Here is a 27,543-nt window from a genome sequence, read left to right on the forward strand (position 1 = left end):
AATTAGTTGTCTCAGCTCCTGTATCTCATTTGAGCTATTGGTTTGTTCCTTTGACTGGGCCATTTCTTCAATTTTCCTGGTGTGATTTGTTATTTTTTGCTGGCGTCTGGACATTCAATCAAATTTCCTTGAGTGTGAGACCCAGCAGGTTGAAAGATTTTCCTGTGAAGTCTCTAGACTCTGTTTTTTTTATCCTGCCCAGTAGGTGGTGCTTGTCTTTCTGCCGGTCCCACCAGCAAAAGATGTTGTGGCTCCTTTATTAATGCCACTATTGGTGTTTGGTTGGACCCAGTCCCTGTCACTTTCGCAAACTCCCTCCTCTCCCTCCGGGCAGCCGCCTGTGGGGGAGGGGTGCCGGTTACCGGCCGCCACGACCCAGGGAACTCACCACTGGACCGGGAAGCCGCCTGTGGGGGAAGGGCACCGGTCACTGGCTCCCGCAGCTTGGAAAACTTGCCTCTTCGAGACTCTCAGCCCGTCCGGGAAGGAGAGAGGGAGGGGCGCCGGCCGCCAGCCGCCGTGGCCCGGGGAAGCGCGCGCCGCTCAGGGAGCTCACCGCAACAGAGTCTCGTAGGCGCTCTAGCCAGTCCAGACTGGGGTGCGTGTGTGTCCGTTCCCTCCCGTGGCCCCGGGCGCTGTTCTGCACTGTTTCTGGTCACCTAGTAGTTGCTCTGGAGGAGGAACTAAGACGTGCGTACCTTACTAAGCCGCCATCTTGACCCTGCCCCCCCTCAGCTTTTCTTTTATGTAATTTAAGTTTCTGTTTTCCATAATCTGTGGCATTTGTCCTTAACTCCCCTTAATATACCCCTCAACTTCTTTGTCTATAGCCTTGGTTAAATTAAACCATCTTTCTATTTCAGTGGTACATTGAAGCAGCTGTGTGTGTCCTGAAGAAAATGCAAAATCATGCTGACTAGTGTTACTTTAAATTCCTGTTCAGAAGATCAAGTCAGCCCTTAATACTACCTGACGTTCATACTATATTTTTCTTGATGAATCATTCTTCTATTCTCCTATATAACTTATTGCATGTTTTCTCTTATCAGAGTTCTCAATAACATCTCCCTAACCTTACTTAAAACTGGCGATTTTGCTTCCTACCTCACTAAAGAATTTAAGTAATCAAAGACAACTTGCATAGATTTGCTTTAACACATCCCACCTACCTACTAGGATCTCTGTCTATATACTCTGACTTCCTCCCTTTTACTTTCTACCTTCCTAAAGCCAGTTCATCCATTTGTGCATTAGATTCCTTGTACCTACTTAAGGACCTTGCTCCAGCAATTGTCCATTTTCACTCCTATATCATAAGTTTTCTCAACTGGATTACTGCTATAACAAAACAGATCTGCTATTTTTTTAAATACAATTTTTTGAGCTATATTCATACACCGAATAATGCATCTAAAGTATATCATCAGTGACTCACAGTATCATCATAAAGTTGTGCATTCATCACCATAATCTCAATTTTAGAGCATTTTCATTATCCCAATTTAAAAAATTAAAATAGAAAAGAATACCTAAAATATCCTATTTCCCTTATCCCCTGTGTTATTTATTTCAGTCTTTATTTTATTACTCATCTGCCCAAACACTGAATAAAGGGAGTGTCAGTCACAAAGTTTTCACAATCATGTGGCCACACAGTAGAAGCTATGTAGTTGTTATATAATCATCATCAAGAATCCAGTATACTGGATTACAGTGCAGTAGTTTCAGATATTTACATATAGCTTTTCAAATACACTAGAAACTAAAAAGAAATATATATATCGCATAAGAATAACATCTTATAAATACTATCTTTAAAAAGTCTTGGCTCGCTCTTCTACCCTTACCGGATAACATTTTGCTTCCCATTTGTAACACATTCCTTGAAAGAATTGTCTATCTTGTCTCCAATTTTATTTTTCTTATTTTCTCTTGAATCTGGTACAGTTAAGCTTTTGCCTTTATCACTTCATTGAAAGTACTCTTTTTTTTTTGGTGATCATTCCATTCTACATATATAATCAGCAATTCACAATATCATCACATAGTTGCATATTCATCATCATGATCATTTCTTAGAACATTTGCATCCATTCAGAAAAAAGAAATAAAAGACAACAGAAAAAAAACCATACACACCATACCCCTTACTGCTACTTTCATTGATCACTAGCATTTCAAACTAAATTTATTTTAACATTTGTTCCCCTTATTATTTATTTTTATTCCATATGTTCTACTCATCTGTTGACAAGATAGATAAAAGGAGCATCAGACACAAGGTTTTCACAACCACACAGTCACACTGTGAAAGCTATACCATTATACAATCATCATCAAGAAACATGGCTACTGGAACACAGCTCTACGTTTTCAGGCAGTTCCCTCCTGCCTCTCCATTCCCTCTTGGATAATAAGGTGATCTCTACTTAATGCGTAAGAATAACCTCCAGGATAACCTCTTGACTCTGGAATCTCTCGGCCATTGACACTTTTTCTCATTTCACTCTTCCCCCTTTTGGTCAAGAGGATTTTCTCTATCCCTTGATGCTGGGTCTCAGCTTATTCTAGGGTTTTTCTCAATCCCTTGATGCTGAGTCCCAGCTCATTCTCGGATTTCTGTCCCACATTGCCAGGAAGGTCCACACCCCTGGGAGTCATGTCCCACGTAGACAAGGGGAGGGTGGTGAGTTTGCTTGTTGTGTTGGCTGGAGAGAGAGGCCACATCTGAGCAACAAAAGAGGTTCTCTTGGGGGTGACTCTTAGGCCTAATTTTAAGTAGGCTTGACCTATCCTTTGTGGGGTTAAGTTTCATATGAAAAAACCCCAAGACTGGGGGCTCAGCCTATAGCTTTGGTTGTCCACACTGCTTGTGAGTATATCAAGAGTTCAACTTGGGAGGTTGAATTTTCCCCCATTCTCACCATTCCCCAAAGGGGACTTTGCAAATACTTTTCCACTCACTAATCAAATCACTGTGGGATTCGTTGGGGCATCACTCTGGACAAACCAACAAAATCTAATGTCCTACCCAAGGTTCCATGTACTTATGTTGTTTAACCAAGCTATCTACATAAGTAGAAATGCACTAGTCAAAATATAATTTTGTACCAAATAAACATTTTTTGATTTAGTCTCACACAAAAGTTGAAATTTTAAAATATTAATTACCATCTGTTTTGAGCACCCTGCGATAATAACATTCCTTTGTTCTTCCTCATGCAAAAACATTTTTTAAATTTGTACATTTAGTCACTGTCATTATACACTCTAGGCAGTCCTAGATTATACCATCTCAATCTTTCTTTCTGGTTTCATTTGTGCCCCCATCCCTTCTCCCTCTATCATTCTCACATTCAGCTTCATTCAGTGTTTTAACATAATTGTATTACAATTAGGTAGTATTGTGCTCTCCATTTCTGAGTTTTTACATTCAGTCCTGTTGCACAATCTGTATTCCTTCAGCTCCAATTACCCAATATCTTACCCTATTTTTATCTCGTATGATCTCTGTTACCAACGAAATTCTCTAAGTTTATTCACTAGTGTCAGTTCATATCAGTGAGACTATACAGTATTTGTCCTTTTGTTTCTGGCTAATCTCACTCAGCATAATGTCTTACAGCTTTTATTCTGTCTTACAGCTGCATAATATTCCATTGTATGTATATACCACAGTTTGTTTAGCCACCTGTCTGTTGATGGATATTTTGACTGTTTCCATCTGTTGGTAATTGTAAATAATGCTGCTATAAACATTGGTGTGCAAATGTCCATTTGTGTCCTTGCCCTCATGTCCTTTGAGTAGAGACAGCATATAGATGGGTCCCGTCCCATGATCCATTCTGCCAGTCCATGTCACCTGATTGGGAAGCTTAATCCGTCAACATCAGTGTTATTACTGCCCGGGCAGTACCCTCCTCTACCATTTTGCCTTTTATATGTCCTTCTAATTTTCCTTCTTTTTACCTTTACTCATGGTCTTCCTTTCTACACTCTTCTCCACACATCTTTCTTCTGCCTTCGTATCTGTCTCTAGTGCTCCCTTTAGTATTTCTTGCAGAGCTGGTCTCTTGGTCATGAATTCTCTCACTGATTTTTTGTCTGAAAATGTTTTAATTTCCCCCTCATCTTTGAAGGACAATTTTGCTGGATATAGAATTCTTGGTTGGCACTTTTTCTCTTTTAATAATTTAAATATATCATCCTACTGTCTTCTTGCTTCCATGGTTTCTGTTGAGAAATCTGCACATAGTATTATTGGGCTTCCCTTGTATGTGATGCATTGCTTTTCTCTTGCTGCTTTCAACATTCTCTCTTTCTCTTTGACCTCTGACATTCTGATTAGTAAAGGCTTTGGAGTACGTTTGTTTGGATGTGTTCTCTTTGGGGTATGCTGCACTTCTTGGATCTGTAATTTTAAGTCCTTCATAAGAGTTGGGAAATTTTCAGTGATAATTTCCTCCATTAGTTTTTCTCCTCCTTTTCCCTTCTCTTCTCCTTCTGGGATGCCCACAACACGTATATTCATGTGCTTCATATTGTCCTTCAATTCCCTGTGTCCCTGCTTATATTTTTCCATTTTTTCCCTATATTTTCTTTTTTATGTTGGATTTCAGGTGTTCTGTCCTCCAGTTCACTAATCCTATGTCCTGCTTCTCGAAATCTTTCATTGTAGGTTTCCATTGTTTTTTTCATCTCTTCTGCCGTGCCTTTCATTCCCATAAGTTCTGTGATTTGTTTTTTTAGACTTTCAGTTTCTTCTTTTTGTTCTTTCCTTTCCTTCTTTATATCCTCCCTCAATTCATTGATTTGAGTTTTGATGAGGTTTTCCATGTCTGTTCGTATATTCTGAATTAAATGTTTCAGCTCCTGGATTTCATTTGAATTGTTGGTTTGTTCCTTTGACTGGGCCATATCTTCAATTTTCCTAGTATGATTTGTTATTTTTTGCTGGCATCTAGGCATTTAATTACCTTAATTAGTTTATTCTGGAGATTGCTTTCACTTTTACCTAGGGATTTCTTGCTGGATGAGTTTGTTGTCTCTCTGTTCTTTGACAGTCAGTTCAACTTTTTCTGGACCTCTAACTTAGGTTTTGTTTAACAGAGGAGAAATTTTCGGTTCTTGTTTTCTTGTTTCTTGCCCTGCTTGTGTGGTGCCTTTCCCCCCTCACCCTGAGGAGGGTCTACATAGGTATTATAGACCCTAGCTTCATTTTCCCAGACCAAACTGGCCTCCTATCAGGAGAAAAGAGTCACCTGCATCGGTTTTCACTGAGGATGAGACCCAGCAGGTTGACAGACTTTCCTGTGACGTCTCTGGGCTCTGTTTTTCTTATTCTCCCCAGTATGTGACGCTTGTCTGCCTCTGGGTCCCACCAGCATAGATGATGTGGTACCTTTAACTTTGGCTGGGGTGTGGTGGAGACAGAGGAGAGGTTGTAGGGTGGTTTTAATGGCTTCAAATTACCAAGCCCTGGTGTCTGAATTCCTTGAGCGAGGGATTCCACCTGAGTTGGGCTTCACCCCTCCCCTGGGGAAGGCACAGGTTCCAGACAAGCCCTCAAAATGAGTTTGTTTCTGCCTATGCCTGGGTCAGTTGCAGCCTGAGGAGCCCTGCTGCTGTATCCAAAGGTAGTCAAGCCTTTGTAGAAACATAGCCACAAAAACCTCTGTTTCCTTTTTTTTTTTTTCCCCTTTTTCCATCAGCCCTGCCTCCTTGGCACCGGGGCAAAAATGGGCGACCTCTGCTTTGACCAGGTTCACTTGAGCTGGGGGCCTATTTTCAGTAGTCAGGATTTGTTAATTAATTCCACAATTGGCATTTGGTTGGGCTCAGCCCCTGCTGCTGGTAAAGTCTCTTTCCTTTCCCCTCTGGGAAGCAGCCTCTGGGGGAGGGGCACCAGCCGCCATGGCTTGGGGAACTCACGTTTCTGGGGGGGTCACAGCTGGTCGAGCTGGTCCAGACTGGGGTACGCTGTGTGTCCAGTCACTGACGTGGCCCCAGGAGCTGTTCTGTATTGTTTCTGGTTATTTACTAGTTGTTCTGGACGACGAACTAAAACGCGCACATTACTAAGCTGCCATCTTGTCCCGGAACCTTGCAGAAAGTTTCTTCATTGCAAGTACTCTTGCAGAGGTCACTACCAATCTTCATATTGCTAAATGTCCAACTGATTTCTTAATACTCGTCTTTCTTGACTTTCTAGCAGTATTTAATACAGTAGGTCGTTCCCTCTCCATAATATACTATCTTCACTTGACTTCCGGGATATTACCCTTAAAAATGTTTTTTTCCTGCCTTACTTATGCTTTTCCTCTCTCCAGTCTTTAAAAGTTAGAATGTCTGTCCTTGATCCTCTTTATACAGTTACTCCCTTGATGATCATGATTGTAATTACCATCTATGTGCTGGCAACACCCAAATTTATACCCCCACTTAGTGTCCCTCTTCTGAATTCTGACTCATATATATAACTGCTTACTTGACATTACCATGTGGTATCTAATTGACATCTTATATTTTAATATGTCCCAAATAAATTCCCTGCCCCAAAGCTTCCCCCAGTATTTGTCAGCTCAATTAATGGCTACTACATTTTTCTATTAGGAAACTTTCTTGATTCTTCTCTTTCCCTTAGGTCAACTTGATAATTAATTTCATGCTCATTTGACTAAAAAAAGGAAACATTGAGGAATAATATAAAACAACAACAGCAGTATTTTGAGGAATTTATCCTGGGTTCATTTCTTGGCTCTGTATGTAAGAGGTCAAATCACATTTTTCTGTGCCTGATAACACTTCACAGGGTGGTAGACTTAAATAGAGATAATGAATGTAAAAGTGCTATCAAAATGTTACATTTTTTGGTGTTATTATTCCATCATAGGGTGGCATACTGCATTGATGGAGACTGGACTGGAGTTATGGAAATGAAATGACTGAGTAGAGGCACATGAGATTACAATTGTATCAAGCGCCTAGGAAGATACTACCAGAAGCACATAAGAAAAAGAGGGATGGGTGAATTTGAAGAAAATTAGTAAATATGAAAATAAGTGAATAATTAATGGAGAAAGGGATAATTTCTGAATGAGCAGGAGAGAGAGATTATATACATCCCTAATTTGAGGGAGAGATATGTGTGACTTTTCTTTAAACTTTTTTGTCGTGAAATATATACAAAGCAAAGAAAGAAAAACCAATGATGTTCAAAGTACACTTCAATAAGAAGTTACAGATAAGATTTCAGAGTTTGGTATGGGTTACCGTTCCACTATTTCAGATTTTTCTTTCTAGCTGCTTCAGAACACTGGAGGCTAGAAGATATATCAATACAGTGATTTAGCAGTTATACTCATTTATTAAATCTTATTTTCTCTATTATAACTCTCCCCTCTCCTTTGATCCTTCTCCCAATCTATAGGGATCTTTAGGTAATACCCATTCTGACTTTTTCTCCCGAAAGGGGGTATCAACACTAAAAGATAGGGGAATGTAATTAGTTGATAATCTTGGAGAAGCTGGTCTCTCTGGGTTATAGGATTGATGTGGCCTAGGAACCCTCTAAAATTATAGGTTCCAGGAAAGCAAACTTAGTGCATGAAACTTTTATATGGTCTCAGTTCGAGCACTAGGTATTCTTTTTTTTTTTTTTTTTTTTTTTTGCATGGGCAGGCACAGGGAATCAAACCCGGATCTCTGGCATGGCAGGTGAGAACTCTGCCACTGAGCCACTGTGGCCCGCCCGAGCACTAGGTATTCTTAAGAGTTAACAGGAGTGATGTTGGTTGAGGTTTAGCAAACCATTGCAGTTAGCACTATCTAAAGAAAGATTGCATAAGAGTAGCCTGCAAAATAGCCTCTTGATTCTATTTGATCTCTCTCAGCCACTGAGCCATATTTTCTTCTTTTCCCCCTTTTGGTCAGGAAGGCATTGTCGGTCCTATGGTGCCAGGGCCACACTCGTCCTTGGGAGTCACACCCCCCTTTGTCAGGGAGACTTTCACCTTTGAATGTCATGTCCCATGTGGGGAAGAGGGTAATGATTTTCCTTGCAGAGTTGGACTTAGAGAGGCCACATCTGAGCAACAAAAGAGGTTTCCTGCAATCAACTCTTAGGCCTTCTTATAGGTCCTAGGCCTTCTTATAGGTAGTCTTAACTTCTCCACTACAGAAATAAGTTTCATAAGGGCAAGCTCAAAATCAGGGGCTTTGCCTATTTTCTTATGAGATCCCAATGGTTGAGATGGTACCTGGGGTTTCCCAAATGGGAATGTTTAATAGTTCCATATATGCTTTTTTCCTTTGGACCCACGAGGGATTCTACCAATACTTTTTAATTGTCAGCCCTACATAATCTGAGATGTATCCTGGCATTACATTAGCTATACAGAATTGTGTGGGCACGTTCCCATTCTGGACTCCAGGAGTTTGGGTTGTTTAAATGATTCATCTGGACAGGTTGATTTAGATTATGTGTTAAAGAAAATTTAGGTTCTAGATGCAATAAACCTCTCTGCCTTTGATCTCATATAGTAAGTGAAGGTCTAAAGTATATATACTACCATCTTTTACCCTATATTCTGATTTACCCTAGTCCCATCCAGTTTTTATATCTAACTGAAGTCTGATCTCATTTTTGGTTATTTTACTGTTCTGTATATAGCTATGCTATCTTTCAGGGCTGCAGCACTCCATTTCTGAGTCTTAGGTGTCAGAGAGTTACTCAAAGTTCCAGGGAAATGCCAGCTGTTTCATGTATAGGTCACTGCCTCAGAATCTAGAAATCTAGAAATGCACTTAACAACTGTTCTCATTCTTTTCTCTTCTGGGACCTCAGTTATGCATATTTAAGATAATCTGATAATGTTCCATAGCTCCCTGAAGTTTTGCTCATTTTATTTTTGGTCCTCTTTTCCAGTGTCAGATTGTATAATTTTGACTGGGTTTCAACTTCAGTTTCTGCCATCTGTAGTGTAGATGTTAAACCTCTCCAGTAAAGTCTAAATTTTCAATTATTGTACTTTTAAATTCTAGAGTTTCCATTTTTAAAAGTGGTTTCCCTTTTATTAGTTTCTGAGTTAATCTAAATTAATAATTTTTAATGTGTAATGGTTCTTTGGCTTCTTCACCTTCTTTTTGTTTAATTTCATCTTGATTATGAAGCGGTACTAGATATTATTTAGTACATATTAAATATATTTGGCATTTATGTGAAAGTTATATTTTGGAATTTTTTTGTTTTTCTCAAACTTTTGGGCTTTTATGTTTGAACACCACAAACATAAACATAGACTTATTGTTTATGTCAGATAGGTGTGTGATCAAGGGTAGCAATGGAACAAAAATAAGACTAAGGTAATGTTCTATAGAATTGTCAGAGCAACAAATGGAAATATGGCCTTAATGAAGTCTTAAATTGGGTACAGGGCAGAGTAGATTGGATTTCACCTGTGTTTGCTAGTAGAATGTCAATGATATATTTAGGAAATCATTGACTTAGCTCTTGATCAAACTTTAGAAATGATCCTAACTGCCTCATTTTTGTTCTGTTAATATGTGTACACTAGGTTTCCATGCATATTTAGTTGAAAGGATAGGCAGTAGATGTTTCTAGTGTAGATGGTTATGGCAAGAATGTTACAATGTCAAGGTTTCATTCATTCCCACCAATATGTGACAGATAATATTAATGTATAGCTTTAGAATATTAGAATAAACGTGGGTTCAGAATTGGAAGAATGAACAAGTCACTAGCTTAAAACAGAAAAAAAAAAATAGTGGCATAAACACCTAATATTTCTTTATTATGTCACAGAGTAAAATCTCTGTGGCAGATTCTGAACATATGGTAGATTACATAGAATGGTATTTCACACATATGGTATATTATATCAAATATATATAACATTCAAATTTATTTATGCACACACATTTGCCTATATTATGTTAAGTTCTGTAATATTATTGAGTAATAATTTCCTTATACTTTCCTGTATTGATACATGATCCATAAGTACTTATTGATAGGGGAATGTAGTACCTATTTGCAAGTGTCTATATTGTTTTATACTCTATTTCTTTAGCACCTATCACAGTATCTGGTAGATGGCTTAATATTAGTTGAATGAGTTAAGAAATGTTATATCCTATAACTGCCCCCCCCCCCTTTTAAGGAATCTTTCTTTTGTAAGAGTCACATAGAAATGAGTTTCAATTTGATACTAACTGTACTACCAAATAGGTCATCGTTGTAAAGTTTAGGGGTAAGCACAAACAAAATCCTCTGAAATAGAACTGAGTATCCCCAAATTTCATGTTTGTCTTAATATTTGGTATTTTCCTTAGTTTCCTTACATGAACTTGAATTTGTTTGGTAATGAACAGGTGACAACTAAAGCATTTCTATGTGGTGAATAACTAAAATTATCATGAGCCCTTTATATTTGGTTTTATCTGCACTTCTATTTAATCACCTTCTACCTTGTATTATATATTATTTGAGTTTCATGTATATGAATATTATTCAGCTAGATTGCATATTACTTGTTTTATACAATGATTTTCCATATAACATAGTATTATTCATGTTGTTGTTGGTCATAGTACATATTAATGATTTAGGTTGCCGAGCATAAGGGTTATATTTGAAGCTTTGTTGGTCTTTAAGCCTAGACTGAATAGTCTGATTATCTGGAGGTCTGGTGTTTTAGAGATATTGTACATTGCCTTTTTACCCACATATCCTTTTAAGAAAAATAGCTTCTCTAGTCTTGGTTCCTGACAAAGAGGTATGCTCAGGCAGGTCTGCACTGCATTTCTTTTATTACCATTGTTTTCAACCATAGCCATTTTTTGTACTTAAGAAGGGGCACCTGATTCAAGAGAAGACCAAATCCATAGGCTGGCCAACAATTTGTCTTCTTGTATGTATATATATATATATTCAATTTGGTTGGAATTAGGAGAGTGGATGACTTAGCAGTGGAGCTGAGGTTGAGTTAGTTTATGTTAAGTTGAATTTTGTGCCATCTGAAGTCATAAGGAAGCAGGAAAGAAAGAGGATGGAGGTATGGAAGCTGGTTGGTAGAGAGGTCAGAGCAATGACTTATATGAATATAGAAGTACTATGAGATTTTAACTGGATTCAACTGAATTAGTTGTTTTAAATCACACAAACTAGCATTTGAATTTTTGTACTTAAAGAAAAACCAATAGTGATATTTTGATGTCAGTTATTTATATGTCTGTTTTGTTTTGTGAATCATCTTGATCCTGTTGAGGATTAGTTTTGTCCTTTGTTGGGTTTTACCTGTTTCAGTTTGCTCTTGTTTTGGGCAGGAGCCCATAGTACTCTTAGGCCCAGGTACTTTTGTGTCTCAGTTTAGAGTCCAGGGTGTTTTATCAAGGTCCTTCCAACTTGACAGGGCTTAAATTGCCATCTCTGTTTCTTCAACACTATGTGGCTACTGAAATCTCTGTTCAGATCTTTAACTTCCACCTCCCATTTTTTGTTGGTGTTCTTAGAGTTTTTGCCCTGTACACATATGGTTTAGGAGTAAGTCAGTGACTTGGGGGAATTATTTGCAGGTTTTTGGACTCCTTCTCTGCATTTCCTTTTAAGCCTTAGTTCAAGTAGTGGTTTGATAGTTTTATTTTGCCCTTCATCCCCAGCCTTCTTTCCAGAGGCTTGGATTGGTAGTAGTGTGGCAGTGGTTTGAGGTATAAGTAGAACTGGAGAACATCTGGGTCCCCTTTCTCTACAGGTGCTGACTGTCACTCTTTTGCTTCTGTACAAAGGAGCTCAGCAGGTTTGTTGCTTTAGCTTTATTCATCACTTTCCATTTCTGTTTTATTTTTGGACCACAGAGGTGTATATGGGTGTGTATTTTTATTTTTTAAATAAACATTGAATAAAATAGACTTTTTTGGTATAGTTCCATGAATTTTTAACATACATATAAATAATAATTTTAAAACCATGTAATCACAACCACAATCAGGATACAAAACAATCCATCACCTCCAGAATCTTCCCTTCTGCTATCCCTTTGTTTTCACAGCTTTATCCTGCCCCCACCATCCCTAACTTCTAGCAGCTATTAATCTGTTCTTTGCCATGATTTTTTTTGTGTGTTTTTGAGAATATCATATAAATGGAAGCATATAATATATAGTATTTTGAGATTGGCCTTTTTTCATTCAGCAATAATGTCTTTGAGATTCATCCAAGTATAGGTAATTCCTTTTACTACTGAGTAGTATTCTATTGTATTTACCAGTTGAAGGATATTTGGGTACTTTTCATTTTCTTTTTTGCAATTATGAATAGAGCTTCTGTAAACATTCATTTGCAAGTTTTTGTGTGAACATACGTTTTCATTTCTCTAGGGTAAATACCTAGGAGTGGGATTGCTGGGTCCTATGGTAAGTATGTTTAACTTTTTAAGAAACTGCCAAATTGTTTTCCTGAGTGGCTATACCATTTTGCATTCCCACCAACAATATATGAGAGTTATAGTTGCTCAGTCCTTGCTAGCACTTTTTATTTTCAGTATTTTTAATTTTAACTATTCTCATAGGTATGTACTCACTGCGGTTTGCATTTCTTTACTGGCCAATGATGTTGAACATCTTTACATGTGCTTATTTGCCATCTGTATAGCCTATCTGGTGAAATGTCTAAGTCATTCGCCCATTTTAAAATTGATTTGTATAGCTTTTTAAGTAAAGCTAAATATTCTTTTTTCCTCTACTTTTTCCCCCCATCATTAACTTGGGTTTGGAGCAGGCAGGGTGAGTCTAAGTGTAAACTCACTGTGCCATCTTAATTGTAAATATCCTTGAAGTCAGCTTTTCTTACATGAAGGGATTGTAAAAAACTCTGGTTTTGGAAATTGAGAGAAAAATTGAAACTATCTAAATAATTCCTTTAGATAATTCTTTTTTAGGTACACATTCTAATCTATAAATTGGAATGAAGCTAGTTAATTTTCAAATTTTCAGCTGATTTTGAAGAAATTAGTATAAGCTGTAGAGCCAGAACTTTTTGTTCCATAATTATATATGCCTACATATACAAGCTAGTTTAAAAAGTTCTCTTTATATAGTTTTATTTTAAATATATTGAACACTTAATACTGAATTTATTGAGGATTTACAGACATACTTTATACTGATGTACATTTTATTTTGTTACCATTTTAAATTTGTGTTCCTTCGTGACAGCTGTCTTGGTATCTTTGGGTACTAAAATGTACAAAGACTTCTACTTCAAGCATTTGTTATAAATCCCAATTTAAAAAAATGACTAATAATATTTAATGAGTACTAAAATATTTAAATGCTTTCCCAGGCTTTGCTGAGAATATAATGATAACATGATGGTTTAATGCAAAAATACTTGTAATTATCACTTTCAAATAAGATGTCATTGCTGATTTAAGTGGATAGTAACTGAGACATTTGGCATGCATCATTAGAATGACTGCTTATGTAAATTATCTCTTATTTTTAGGAATTTGTCTTTGGTTATATTGGCAGCACTGTGGTGATTTTAAGGGAAATATTTAAGGAAGATAGTTGTTTTACATCAAATCTTAAGATGGAACATATAATGTAGTTATTAAAGGCTATATATAATTTTATTCCCAAAGCCTTCAGGTTTTTCATGCATTAGAACCAAATTATTAAAGTACAAGAAAGTGGCTGAAGTCTGTTAGATTATGTATAGGTTCCCCTTTGAATCCACTGGATTCTGTGGTTTGTGTGGTTAAACAAGCAGCCATCAAAAATTGCCTTGACTTTTTATGATATGTCCTATTCAGAGTCATGCATAGAGCCCATTCTTTAAAACTGAGTTATTTTTCAGTTATTTGTGTTATTAATAGATCTAGTAGTTGTGGAATTCCAAATTTTTATGATAATTTTGCCTTTGATTCTCATTTTTGTTTGAGAATATTTCTTTGACTTGATTGAAGTTTGTAACATGGTCCTAATTCTTATCCAGCTGAGATACCATTTGATGTCTTAAAATAGATAATAATCATTATTTTATTATTGTGGTTCATATTCACTTGAAAAATTACTAAAAACCTTGATAATAAAAATATATTCTCTTTAAAAACTTGTAAACTGGAGACTCCATTTGAAGAATGGAGATGAGGAATTTTGGTGCTCCTTACCACAGTATGCTAGCAAGCATCACTATATAAACACTACTGGTTTATAGTTTCTTGAGAAACTACAGCATCTTTATAGTATGTATTTCCACTTGGAATATATTTTCAGAAATACCTTGTTATAATTGATCTTTTGTTTAAAAAGTACTGAAATGCAGTGAGGAAAATACACAAAGAGGCCAGCAGTTGTTGAAGATCAAAAACATTTTTTGTGTTTGAAATTCTCTCATCTGAACAATGAGAGAAAAAGTATCAGAAAGAGAAGAAAAATAATGTGATTTTACTGTCTGTTCCTTAATGATTCTCATCAAACCCATATATTTTTTTATATTATAAACTTCCTTTCCAGAAATTTTTAATATTTTCTCAGCCTTGAAATGTGATACTTCTACTAAAGGCTTTGCTATACATTTTAAGTCACTCATTTTAATTTTAATTGCTCATATCAGTTAGTATAGAATTTATTCTTATAAATGGAATTATGTGTTACTACTTTCATGAATATAATCTTGAATGAATAACTTTCTATATTGTGCATTTTGTATATTTATATTTTCTATATTCTATAAACTTTTAATTCTGAGGATTCTTGAGTCTGAGATAGTATTGACTGTAATTACCATTTTGCTTTATTTCAATACAGTAACTTTATAGATTTCATTTTACATAAGGAATTGATGTCCAAACAATGAAGGAGCCCAAGGTCACAGAGATTTAGCTGTCAGTGACTAAAATCCAGATTTTTTATTCTTATTTCAGTGTTTTTGTCTATATATATGTTATGTGTGTATTATTTCTAGAATTAGGCTGAGTAAATTTAAATTATTATCTTAATTTATAAAACTAAAGTTACTTGGACTCTGTGAAATATTAGTTTTGCTACTATAACAAATTATCATAAACTTGAGGGCTTAAACAATACAAATTTATTTATAGTTCTGTGTATCCGAAGTCTGACATAGACTTTATCAGACTAAAATTGAAATATGGGCAAGGATGTGTTCCTTTCAGGAGACTCTAGGGAAGAATCCATCTCCTTGCCTTTTCTTACCTCTAGAGGCCTCCTGTATTCCTTGTCTCATGTCCATCTTCCTCTATCTTTAAAGCTAGCAAGTGAGTGTAGTCCTTCTTATATTGCCAACTGTCTGATTTTCTTTTTTTTTGAAGAAAGTTGGGAAAGATTCTCTTCTTTTAAGGACTCCTGTAATCAAATTGGGCCCATCCAGATAATTCAGTATAATCTTTCCATTTTAAGGTCATTAACCTTAATCACATTTGCTATTTAAGGTAACATATTCACAGATTTGGGGGTTTAGGATATTGATATTTGGGGGAGGGCATTATTCTGCCTAAAATGTATATATATTTTCTTTTAAGGAATTTTATTGATTTAAATATATACTCTGTGAAGAATTTCTTATGAAACAAAATGTAAAGCTCTAAGAAATCAGTATTTTTTTTTTTTTTTGAGTGCGTAGTCTGGCAGTCAAACCTGGGTCTCCCACATGAAAGGCAAGCATTATACCACTGAACCACCTGTGTACCCATCAGTGTTTTAATTATAAGACTCATGAACTGTGCTTTGTTTCTTGAATGCTAGAAATATAATTTTAAAGAATAATATAGGGTGTAACATCTAGTGTGGCTAATTGTTTTGCACAGTATATTAAGATGTAATTTAAATCTTATGCTACATGTGTAGAATTTACTATATAATGGGTTTGTATTATGTAGTGTTTAGTAATTAGCTAATTTTTTTGTTAGTAGTGCTACTTCTGTTTCAAAGGCAGGATTATGAAGAGTTCTTTCTGTATACTTTCCGAATATTAGATTATATTTTAATCTCCTTCACTTCTTTTCTTCTTAACTCTCCTAATTCTCATCTAGTGCTGTTTAATGCTCATTTGAAAGTTCAGCCAGACCTTAATCTATGAGACCAATCCATTCTGTAGTTCAAGGAAATGGAAGCAATCCTAACCCAATAATTAAACTGGTTGCTATATTCTTGTTTTATATCCAATTCTACTATCTTCTATTTCTTATGAACAAGCCCTTTTTTAGTACTTCAGTTTCATTAGCTGGCATCTTGTCTGATTCACCATGATCCCTTTTCATAGAAAGACCTGCTGCTGCTAAAACCTGGACTCATGGCTAGTTTTCTATTTTACTTCCTTTTTTTTTTTTTTTTTTTGTGCCAGCTCTTCGTGGTAATTCTGCTTGATGCTTGCATTTCTATTTTGCTAGATACTTATCTTTCTGTTTCTGATCTCACATGCTGGTAATTTCTAGTATGGCTTTTTGGGCCACTGACAAAACCTCTGTTCCTTTATTCTAAATTTAAGAGATATCATAGCCATTTTTTCTTACCTGAATCTTTATTCTATTATGGTAGGTACACAATAAGTACTTGGTGAATGAATTAGTTGTATGTTCCATTTAAAGCATTCATTAGGAACAAAAAATTTTCTTAATGGCATCCTAATGACTTCTGAGGAGTTCTTACTCATCTTTGTACCTCTGTGTTAATAGATCGCTAACTCTAGGTAAATATGGTTCCTTACCAAATTATAGGGAGACTTGAACCTCCCACTGGGCTAAAAAAAATAAGTGTCCTTAGCATCTATATTGGTGGTTCCCAGATTTTTGGGTTTTATGGACTAGTAAAATGTATTAAATTTGGAGGAGTGCTACTTTTTTATTTTTCTAAGTAAGACCATAATAAAATCCAAGTATTATAAACTATTGCCATTATATCATAAAAAAGTTGAACATCAAAAGAAGTAGGAAGGACAAAGTTACTGAATAAAAAATTAATAAATTTAGCTTTATAGAAAAATTAAATGCATTTTTCTTTTACTTTCTAATTTTACTGAGAATAACTGAAACTTTTTTTTATAAAGTGGTCTTAGGTGCCACTGATATAGTCAACCCCCTTTATATTATTGAAATGGGGTCTGAGGCTCAGAGTATATGACTTTTGTAAGTCCTAGGACTAGGTAGTGGCTGAAAGCATGAAATAGGAGGGATCTGAAATAGTAATTTTAGTAGTCTTATGGTGACTTCCTCTGATAAATATATCTAATATTTCAATATAATAAATAACAATTTTATTCTTTCTGTCTTTCCCAAAATATCACATCTGCCTCCTGTATTAGCTAGGGTTCTCTAGAGAAACAGAATTAGCAGGAGGTATCTGTTAACATAAAATTTATAGAAGTGTCTCATGTAACCAAGGGGATGTAAGAGTCCAAAATCTGTAGGGCAGGCCAGGTGTTGGCAGCTCCAGTGAAGGTCCTCAGTGAATTCTTAGGAGAGGCTAGCTGGGCAACTACAGGGATGTAAGAGTCCAAGATCTGTAGGGCAGGTAGTGAGCTGGCAGCTCCAATGAAGGTCCTCAATGAACTCTCAGGAGAGGTTGGTGGTCTGAAGCAGGAAGAGTGATTGTCTTTTCTGAATCCTCCTTAAAAGGCTTCTGGTAATTAGATTAAACATCACTCATTGCAGAAGACACTCCCCTTGCAGCCAGCATGGTCGTGATTTAAGTCCATGAAATGTCCTCACTGCAACAGACAGGCTAGCACTTGCCTGAACAGACAACTGGGTACCACCAAGTTGACGCATGAACCTGACCATGACCAGTCCACCCCTTGTCAACCTGGCAGCTGTACACATCACCTTAAACCATACTTAATCTCCAAATAGAAACAATAGCAGACACATTTTTTCTTCACCTAACAATACTCGTCTGTTCTGTGTATAACTGGAAATGCATTAAATCTCTCCAGAATAGGGTGCAAGTGCTTGGGTAATATTCATTCCTATGCTTGGTATCTTATAACTTAAATACTATGACATGAGCAAAACAGCATTACAGTCCTTGTTTCTGTAAGTGAACATGGGATCATAGTTTATATTTATCACTACCTTCTTCCACTACCCATTCCATGTTCCCTTTACCCTCATCAAGGACCTCAGCTAACTGTGGTTCTTTGCCTGGTGGGGTGATCCAAACCTTCATTCCTGAAGTTAAAGAGCCATTGGTAGTCCTTCCTGGATTAGGTTGTTGCAGTTTTCCAATAATTTTAATCACAGGGCATAGTAGTATTAAGAGACACCGTAGGAGGTCTCCTATATTCCAAGAAAACTCTTCTTTACCTCCATTGTGTAGTTGCATTCCTATTTCCCCCTTATAGTCAGGATCAATCACCCCAATCAGTCAAGTAATCCCTTCTTGGTTTGTTGATCCAGGACATGAGTAGCCCAGAGTGACCAGGTGGCAGTTTTAGATTCCAGTTCAATGGAATCATTGTTGTTTCTCCTGGTGGAAGCACTCCCCCTTCTGGAACTAAAGCCTGTAGACCAGCAGAGCTCAAGTTTGAAGGGGCAGGAAGCAAAAATTTTCCTAGTGGATCACTAGGGATGATAGTGAGAGTTGCCACTCCCATTTCCCCCCCACCCCCACCCCCTTGATTCCTGGACCTATGGATCCTGGCTATGGGAAGAACAGCACCATACGGTAGATACTGATTCAGAATATACACAGCCTCTCGAGGAATATCACCCCAGCCCTACAAAGTTTTGCCACCTAGTTGGCACCGTAATTGAGTTTTCAAAAGGCCATTCCACCGTTCTATCAATCCAGCTGCCCCTAAATGATAGGGAGCATGGTAAGACCAGAGAATTCCATGAGTGTTTGCCCATTCCTGCACTTCATTTGCTGTGAAGTGTGCTCCTTGATCAGAAGCAATACTCTCTGGAATACCATGATGATGGATAAGGCATTCTGTAAGTCCACAGATGGTAGTTTTGGCAGAAGCAGTGTGTACAGGGAAGCAAACCCTTACCCAGAGTATGTGTCTATACCAGTTAGAACAAATCGCTGCCCCTTCCATGAGGGAAGTGGCCCAATGTAATTAACCTGGAAGTGATCAGCGGGGTCTGAGTGTGGGTCTCTACTGCTGGCAGATTGGGCACTCAGTAGTTGCTATAGCCAGGTCAGCTTTGGTGAGTGAAAGTCCATGTTGCTGAGGCCATGCATAACCTCTATCCCTACCACCATGACCACTTTTTTCATGAACCCATTGGGCAATGACAGGAGTTGCTGGGGAAGAGACTGACTGATATCCACAGGACAGGTCATCTTATCCACTTGATTATTAAAATCTTCGTCTGCTGAAGTCACCTTCTGGTGCACATTCACATGGACACAAATATCTTCATGTTTTCAGCCCACTCAGAAAGGTCTATCTGCATACCTCTTCCCAAGACCTCTTTGTCACCAGTCTTCCCATCATACTCTTTCCAAGTCCCTGAAGATCCAGCCAAACCATTAGTAACAGCCTGTGAGTCAGTATATAAACACACCTCTGGCCAGTTCTCCTTCCAAGAAAAATGAACAACCAGGTGCACTGCTTGAAGTTTTGCCCCCTGGGAGGATTTCCCCTCACCACTGTCCTTCAAGGACATCCTGGAAGGGGGTTGTAATGCTGCAGCTGTCCACTTTTGGGTGGTACCTGTATATTGTGCAGAACCATCTTTAAACCAGGCCCAATTTTCTCTTCCTCAGTCAGTTCACTGTAAGGAGCTCCCCAAGAGGCCATAGTTCTGGTCTGGAAAAGAGGAGGTTGGCAGGAGTATGGACCTTGGGCATTTGGGCTACTTCTTCTTGTCACTTACTTATGCCTTCAGGATGTGCTCTGGTCCTGTCTCATACATACTGTTACCATTTTATGATGGAGTATTGCTGCACACACTGAACTTTATGTTGGTGGGTCAGACAACACCAGCTCATGATAGGCAACTCAGGTCTCATGGTAACTTGGTGGCCCATGGTTAAACATTCGGTCTTTACTGAGGCCCATAGGTCCTCAGTAGGTCAAAAACTGTCTCTCAAAAGGAGAGTAGTTTTCTGCAGTAGATAGTAAGGTTTTGTTCCAAAATCCTAAGAGTCTGTGTGGTGATTTCCCTGTAGGGGCCTGTGAAAGGCTCCAGTCAGCATCTCTATTTGTAACTGATACTTCCAGTACCATTGGATCTGCTGGATCATATGGTGCAAGTGGGAGAGCAGCTTGTAAAGCAGTCTGGATCTGTTACAGAGCCTCCTCTTGTTCAGGTCCCCACTCAAAATTACCCGCTTTTCTGGTTATTTGATAAATGGCTGAGTTCATAGAAACCATGCCCATTCATAGAAATGCAAGTTTTTTGCAGCTATCACAGTGTAAAGCATACCCTAATGAGAAATGTGGCCAAATCCAATGAGATCTACTAGTTTTTGTGCCTCTTTTTTGGTTGTAGGAGGGGCCAGATGCAGCAACTTATCCTTTACCTTAGAAGGGATATCTCGACATGCCCCACAGCACTGGACACCTAGAAATTTTACTGAGGTGGAAGGCCCCTGTATTTTTTTTATTAATTAAAAAAAGAATTAACAAAACAATTAGAAATCATTCCAATCTACATGTACAATCAGTAATTCTTAATAACATCACATAGTTGCATATTCATCATTTCTTAGTACATTTGCATCGATTTAGAAAAAGAAATAAAAAGACAACAGAATAAGAATTAAAACAATAATAGAAAGAAAAAAAAACAAAAAAAACAAAAACAAAAAACCTATACCTCACATGCAGCTTCATTCAGTGTTTTAACATAATTGCATTACAATTGGGTAGTATTGTGCTGTCCATTTCTGAGTTTTTATATCCAGTCCCGTTGTACAGTCTGTATCCCTTCATCTCCAATTATCCCTTCTCTTTTTTTTTTTTTTAATTAACGGAAAAAAAGAAATTAACCCAACATTTAGAGATCATACCATTCTACACATGCAATCATTAATTCTTAACATCATCACATAGCTGCATGATCATCATTTCTTAGTACATTTGCATTGGTTTAGAAGAACTAGCAACATAACCGAAAAAGATATAGAATGTTAATATAGAGAAAAAAATAAAAGTAATAATAGTAAAATCAAAACAAAACAAAACAAAACAAAACAAAAACCTATAGCTCAGATGCAGCTTCATTCAGTGTTTTAACATGATTACTTTACAATTAGGTATTATTGTGCTGTCCATTTTTGAGTTTTTGTATCTAGTCCTGTTGCACAGTCTGTATCCCTTCAGCTCCAATTACCCATTATCTTACCCTGTTTCTAACTCCTGCTGGTCTCTGTTACCAATGATATATTCCAAGCTGGTTCTCAAATGTCGGTTCACATCAGTGGGACCTTACAGTATTTGTCCTTTAGTTTTGGGCTAGACTCACTCAGCATAATGTTCTCTAGGTCCATCCATGTTATTACATGCTTCATAAGTTTAGTCTGTCTTAAAGCTGCATAATATTCCATCGTAGGTATACGCCACAGTTTGTTTAGCCACTCGTCTGTTGATGAACATTTTGGCTGTTTCCATCTCTTTGCAATTGTAGATAATGCTGCTATAAACACTGGTGTGCAAATGTCCATCTGTGTCTTTGCCCTTAAGTCCTTTGAGTAGATACCTAGCAGTGGTATTGCTGGGTCGTAATCCATTCTGCCATTCTATGTCTTTTGATTGGGAAATTCAGTCCATTAACTTTTAGTATTATTACTGTTTGGATAATATTTTCCTCTACCATTTTGGCTTTTGTATTATATATATCATATCTGATTTTCCTTCTTTCTACACTTTACTCCATACCTCTCTCTTCTGTCTTTTCATATCTGACTCTAGTGCTCCCTTTAGTATTTCTTGCAGAGCTGGTCTCTTGGTCACAAATTCTCTCAGTGACTTTTTGTCTATAAATGTTTTAATTTCTCCTTCATTTTTGAAGGACAATTTTGCTGGATATAGGAGTCTTGGTTGGCAGTTTTTCTCTTTTAGTAATTTAAATATATCATCCCACTGTCTTCTAGCTTCCATGGTTTCTGCTGAGAAATCTACACATAGTCTTATTGGGTTTCCCTTGTATGTGACAGATTGTTTTTCTCTTGCTGCTTTCAAGATCCTCTCTTTCTCTTTGACCTCTGACATTCTAACTAGTAAGTGTCTTGGAGAACGCCTATTTGGGTCTATTCTCTTTGGGGTGCGCTGCACTTCTTGGATCTGTAAATTTAGGTCTTTCATAAGAGTTGGGAAATTTTCAGTGATAATTTCTTCCATTAGTTTTTCTCCTCCTTTTCCCTTCTCTTCTCCTTCTGGGACACCCACAACACGTATATTTGTGCGCTTCATATTGTCATTCAGTTCCCTGATCCCCTGCTCAAGTTTTTCCATTCTTTTCCCTATAGTTTCTGTTTCTTTTTGGAATTCAGATGTTCCATCCTCCAGTTCACTAATTGTAGCTTCTGTCTCTTTAGATCTACCATTGTAGGTATCCATTGTTTTTTCCATTTTTTCTTCTTTGTCCTTCACTCCCATAAGTTCTGTGATTTGTTTTTTCAGATTTTCTATTTCTTCTTTTTGTTCAGCCCATGTCTTCTTCATGTCCTCCCTCAATTTATTGATTTGGTTTTTGAAGAATTTTTCCATTTCTGTTCGTATATTCAGCATTAGTTGTCTCAGCTCCTGTATCTCATTTGAACTATTGGTTTGTTCCTTTGACTGGGCCATATCTTCAATTTTCCGAGCGTCATCCATTATTTTCTGCTGGTGTCTGGGCATTTGATCAGATTTCCCTGGGTGTGGAACCCAGCTGGTTGAAAGCTTTTTCTGTGAAATCTCTAGGCTCTGTTTTTCTTTTCCTGCCCAGTAGGTGGCACTCGTGGCGCTCGTCTGTCTGCACGGCAGTCGGCCCGGGAAACCGCGCGTGGAGGTGGGGGTCGCTGGCCGCCGCAGCTTGGGAGAGTGCCGGTCCTAATTGCCCAGCTGGCCCGAAACGCCAAGCGTGACGGGAGGGCCCCGCTATCCAACGTTCCCAGTCAGACCGGGGAGCCACGTGCGTGGAGGGGACCCCAGTCGCCAGCCGCCCCGGCCGGGAAAACGCGCGCCCCTCGGGTAGCTCACCGCAGCAGATTCTCCCTGCCCGTTCAGCTGTTCCAGAATGGGGTACGCCGTCTTTTTGGTCTCTGTCGTGACTCCGGGAGCTGTTTCGTATTGTTTCTGTTTCTTTAGTTGCTTTTCTGGAGGAGGAACTAAGACCCGCGCGTCTTACTAAGCTGCCATCTTCTCCGGAAGTCTCCCCTGTATTTTTGTTGGATTTGTCTCTCATCCTCTGACACGCAAATGCCTTAACATTAAATCTAGAGTAGTTGTTACTTCTTGTTCACTAGGTCTAGTGAACATGATATCATCAATATAATGGACCAATGTAATGTCTTGAGGGAGGGAAAAGCGATCAAGGTCCGTTTGGACAAGATTGTGACATAGGGCTGGAGAGTTGATGCTCCTGAGGTAGGACAGTGAAAGTATTTTGCTGACATTGCCAACTGAAAGCAAACTGTTTCTGGTGGGCCTTATTAACAGCTATTGAGAAAAAAGCATTTGCTGGATAAATAGCCATACCTGGCGATGAGTTGATTTGCTCAAGCAATGATACCATGTCTGAAACAGCAGCTGCAATTGAAGTCACCACCTGGTTCAGTTTATGATGATCAACTGACTGTCAACCTCCAGGACCCATCTATTTTCTGCACAGGCAAAATGTGAGAGTTGAATGAGGATGTGGTGGGAATCACCACCCCTGTATCCTTCCAGTCCTTAAGAGAGGCACTAATCTCTGAAATTGCTCCAGGAATCCAATTTTGCTTCTGATTTAGTATTTTAATAGGTAGGGGCAGTTCTAGTGGCTTCCACTTGGCATTTCCTACCATATTAGCCCTCACTCCATGAGTCAGAGCGCCAATTTGGGGATTCTGTCAGCTGCTCAGTATGTCTATTCCATTTATGCATTCTGTAACTGGAGAAATGACCACAGAATGGGTCAGGGGGAGCACTGGACCCACTGTGAGATGGACCTGATCTAAAACTCCATTGATCACCCGACCTCCATAAGCCCCCACTCTGACTGGTAGACTAGAGTGATATTTTGAGCCCCCTGGAATTAATGTCACTTCTGAACCAGTATCTAACAATCCCTGAAATAATCTGATCATTTCCTTTTCCCCAACAGACAGGTACCCTGGTAAAAGGCCGTAGGTCTCCTTGGGGAAGGCTGGGAGGAAGATTAACAGTATAAATTAGTTCAGTGCAACAGGGTCCTCCCCTAAAAGGACCTAGCCTTCCCCTTATTCAAGGGGTTCTAGGCTGTAAACTGTCTTAAGTCTGGAAATTGATTAAAGGTTTGTGACTCTGTTTTTGTAATTCAAGTTAGACTTCTGTTCACTTGACCTACAACTCTTCTGCTTATACAGCTCAAACAAGAATTTAGTAGGCTGCCCATCAAACCTCAGTCCTTCTATCTCAGGGTAACCACTGTTAATAATATCAAATACAGGTTTTTAGAAAACATTTATGCATATACCAGGAGATGGCTATATTTAAATTTTGTTCTAATATATGTATCTACTAAAATATACACGCATGGGTTTACATGAATGGTACATTTTTATCCTTATTCCTGGCTCTCCTTTGGCCTTACCCTGGTTTTTCTCTTTTAAAGGGCTCACATTTAATTTATGCCGTCTCATCACCTGTATTTGAATTTCTTCCTTGTGCAAGTCATTACAAATAAATGGTACCCTGTATTATTAAATGTGATACCATTATTGGTATACTTCTTTCAAAGAAATAATAGGATTGTAAGCCAAGAATTTTTACCACTTAAATGTGTTAGAAAACATTATTCTTTGGCATGTATTTCATTAAATCTTTCCCAAAATTTTATAACAAACCTATGTATAAGAAGTAAAATTTGCCTGTTAACTTTACATTGGATGAGCTATCTATAAAATAGTGAGGAAAAAGGAAAGAGGAAATATGTGTGTCAGATTTTGTTTAATTTAGAAAGGAATTAAAGTAAATTATCAAAAGGAGAGGGTATATTATATGCCATTTGTAGAAATGCAAGTTTTCGCAGCAATCACAGTGTAAAGTATTTGGGTCTTTTTGATGTAAATGTATCGTCTGTTCTTTTTGCTGATGTTTTATGACTAAGTGCTGTGCACTTATTTTATTACAGTTTTCTTTCATACAGAGATGCGTAAGTAGCTTGGGCAAATTGGTGAGCTGTGGGCCGAGAGTTCTCTTTGATGACAGTGGAGTGGACGTCTTTCAGAATAGAGTGATAATTTCAGCTTCATAGGTCATTTCTACCTGGACTGGACAGGTTTCTTGTTCAGTGATTTTGGTATCTCAATGAAAGAAATTTTCTAAGCTGGGATAAGATGCCTTGTGTTTTTGCCCTGCTGTTTTTATTGTGTTTGTTTAACCTACGTATGTAGTTTACAATAAAAGTACTTCTTACGAGATTTAAACCTGGCTGTTTGACCTTTTGAAATTGAGTGCTTTTAGGTGTGAAAAATTTATCTTGAATGATTATACAAACTGGATAAATCGAAGTTTATATATCCAGATTGTTCTGTTGGGTTATATTAAACTCAAATAACCCAAATGAGTTGACATGCTGCATAGTGTGGTTCAAATAGTTGAAAAATTATTTATAGCTCTTAGGCCTTGCCTGATGTACAAATATAAATATATAAATGTAAATATATTTGTTAAGCATATGCAGCTTTAATAGTGCTTGTCAAATTGCTTTTGCTTTCTGAGACTCTGGTTTGCCTCTGCACCAAAATGAGTATTGTGGTCATGATAACAGCTATTAATATGCTTAAAGTGACACACATACAACTAGCTTGAGTTATATAATGTTAAAAGTTAGGCAGAGTATTACTACTTTGCAGGGTATGGGAAGCTAGTATTTATTGTCAGAGGATAGAATTTAAATAATAATAGGTTTCTTCTAGCTTGTTTTCAGTTTTTTTGGTTCTAAACTTTTTGAAAAAACTTTAATTATCTAGCAGGCTTGATTATTATATTCATCAGCTACTGTATTACAGCAGTAAACTTGGGTTCCAGCCCCCAACTCTGCAGTTATTTTAGTTGTATGACCTTGGGAAAATCCCTTATTGGCTTTAGTTTCCTCACTTTTTAAACATTAATACCTACATTTTCTCTGAAATCTTCAACATGTCTAAAATTTTATGCTTCTTTTTGTTTTTCTACCTTCAGTTCAAAATTATTTTGAGTTAAATTAAAATCTATTTATTTTCTCTATAAAATGTTTGGAACTCAAAAATTGAGAGGGTGCAAGTTCTAAATCATATAAAATCTCATTAATCCCTTTTCTAACTATAGTGATGATCATATGAAGGAGATAAAAAATCAGTGGTTTTAATCTAGTGTGAGGTGGGGATAGTAAGGTCCTAGTACCTCTTGGTAGTATATGTATATGCATTTGCACTGTCTTTTTACATATTTGAGATTAGTTGTTTGACCTATAACTTAGTTCTCTGATGGATTTAGGAAAAGTCATTAATTTGCAGTTTTTCTTATATAGGAAGGCGTGACACTCTTTCCAGCCCTTTACATCTTTGAGGTTAAATTGGAAGTCGTTTTGCTTTTGAAAAAATATTTTCATTTCTCTGTTGCTATTCCCCATCTATTCACTCATTGCCTTTCTTTTCTTTAAATCTTAAACATAATTAGCTGATTTAAAGTGCTTGTCTGCGCTCTCTATAATTGTCAGTTTTTTAAATTCTTTTGAGTCATTTTTGTGCTTTCATTTTTATAGTAATTTTTTGTTGTATGTTGGGCATCATATTGTATGTCAGCTTGATCCTTTTGAGGTTTCGATATGGTAGGTCTAGAGTAACTATTCCTAATGAATAACCTTTCTGGACTCTTCTTTGAATGCCTGGAGTGTTCAGTGAGTTTACACTACTCTGGCTGGTCACTCCTGTGTCTTGCGGCACTGTGTGGTTTCTGAAATATATTTTTAGCACAAACTTTGTAGTGTTATTTTCTGCCATATCTCACAGAATTTCTCCCATGCATGTGTGTGCATACAGGCTTAATAGTCACTGAAGACTTAAGGGCTTTTGCAGATTCTGGAGCTCTTTCTCTATAAAGATACCAATTTACGTAACCTTTTCTGTAAGTTTCATCAACATCATCTTTCCTAAGCTCTTTTCTTTCCTACTATCTCAGCTCATTGAGATGGCTGTAGCTGTGGTCTGCTTGGGCTCTACCTCCCTGCAGAGTAGTTTGGAATATGCCTTCAGGCAGAAAGCCTTGGCAATGTGGAGTTATTATGTGTGTTTTCCTTTTCATTGGAAAAGGGCTGCATCTTGCCCAACTCTGAAAACAGTTGTTTTTTGTATTTTTTTCTAGTTTTATAATTATATATATGCTGAGAGAGCTGGTCTGGTATCATT

The 27,543-nt window shown here is 37.5% G+C and overlaps 1 protein-coding gene across 21 annotated transcripts in view; it reads left to right on the forward strand.

The window, feature by feature from the left end:
- Positions 1–27,543, forward strand: part of GPHN (gephyrin) — a 750,954-nt gene that overhangs the window by 63,863 nt on the left and 659,548 nt on the right. For 4 of the 21 annotated variants that reach the window (XM_077122754.1, XM_077122757.1, XM_077122755.1 and 1 more), the window contains one exon: positions 12,397–12,432. The exons of the other annotated variants lie outside the window; for them this stretch is intronic. The gene's annotated coding sequence lies outside the window, so the exon portion shown is untranslated. The remainder of the gene's footprint in view (positions 1–12,396; positions 12,433–27,543) is intronic. 21 annotated transcript variants of the gene reach the window in all.

The sequence above is a fragment of the Tamandua tetradactyla genome, chromosome 12, assembly GCF_023851605.1.
Source record: "Tamandua tetradactyla isolate mTamTet1 chromosome 12, mTamTet1.pri, whole genome shotgun sequence".
Lineage (NCBI taxonomy): Eukaryota > Metazoa > Chordata > Mammalia > Pilosa > Myrmecophagidae > Tamandua > Tamandua tetradactyla.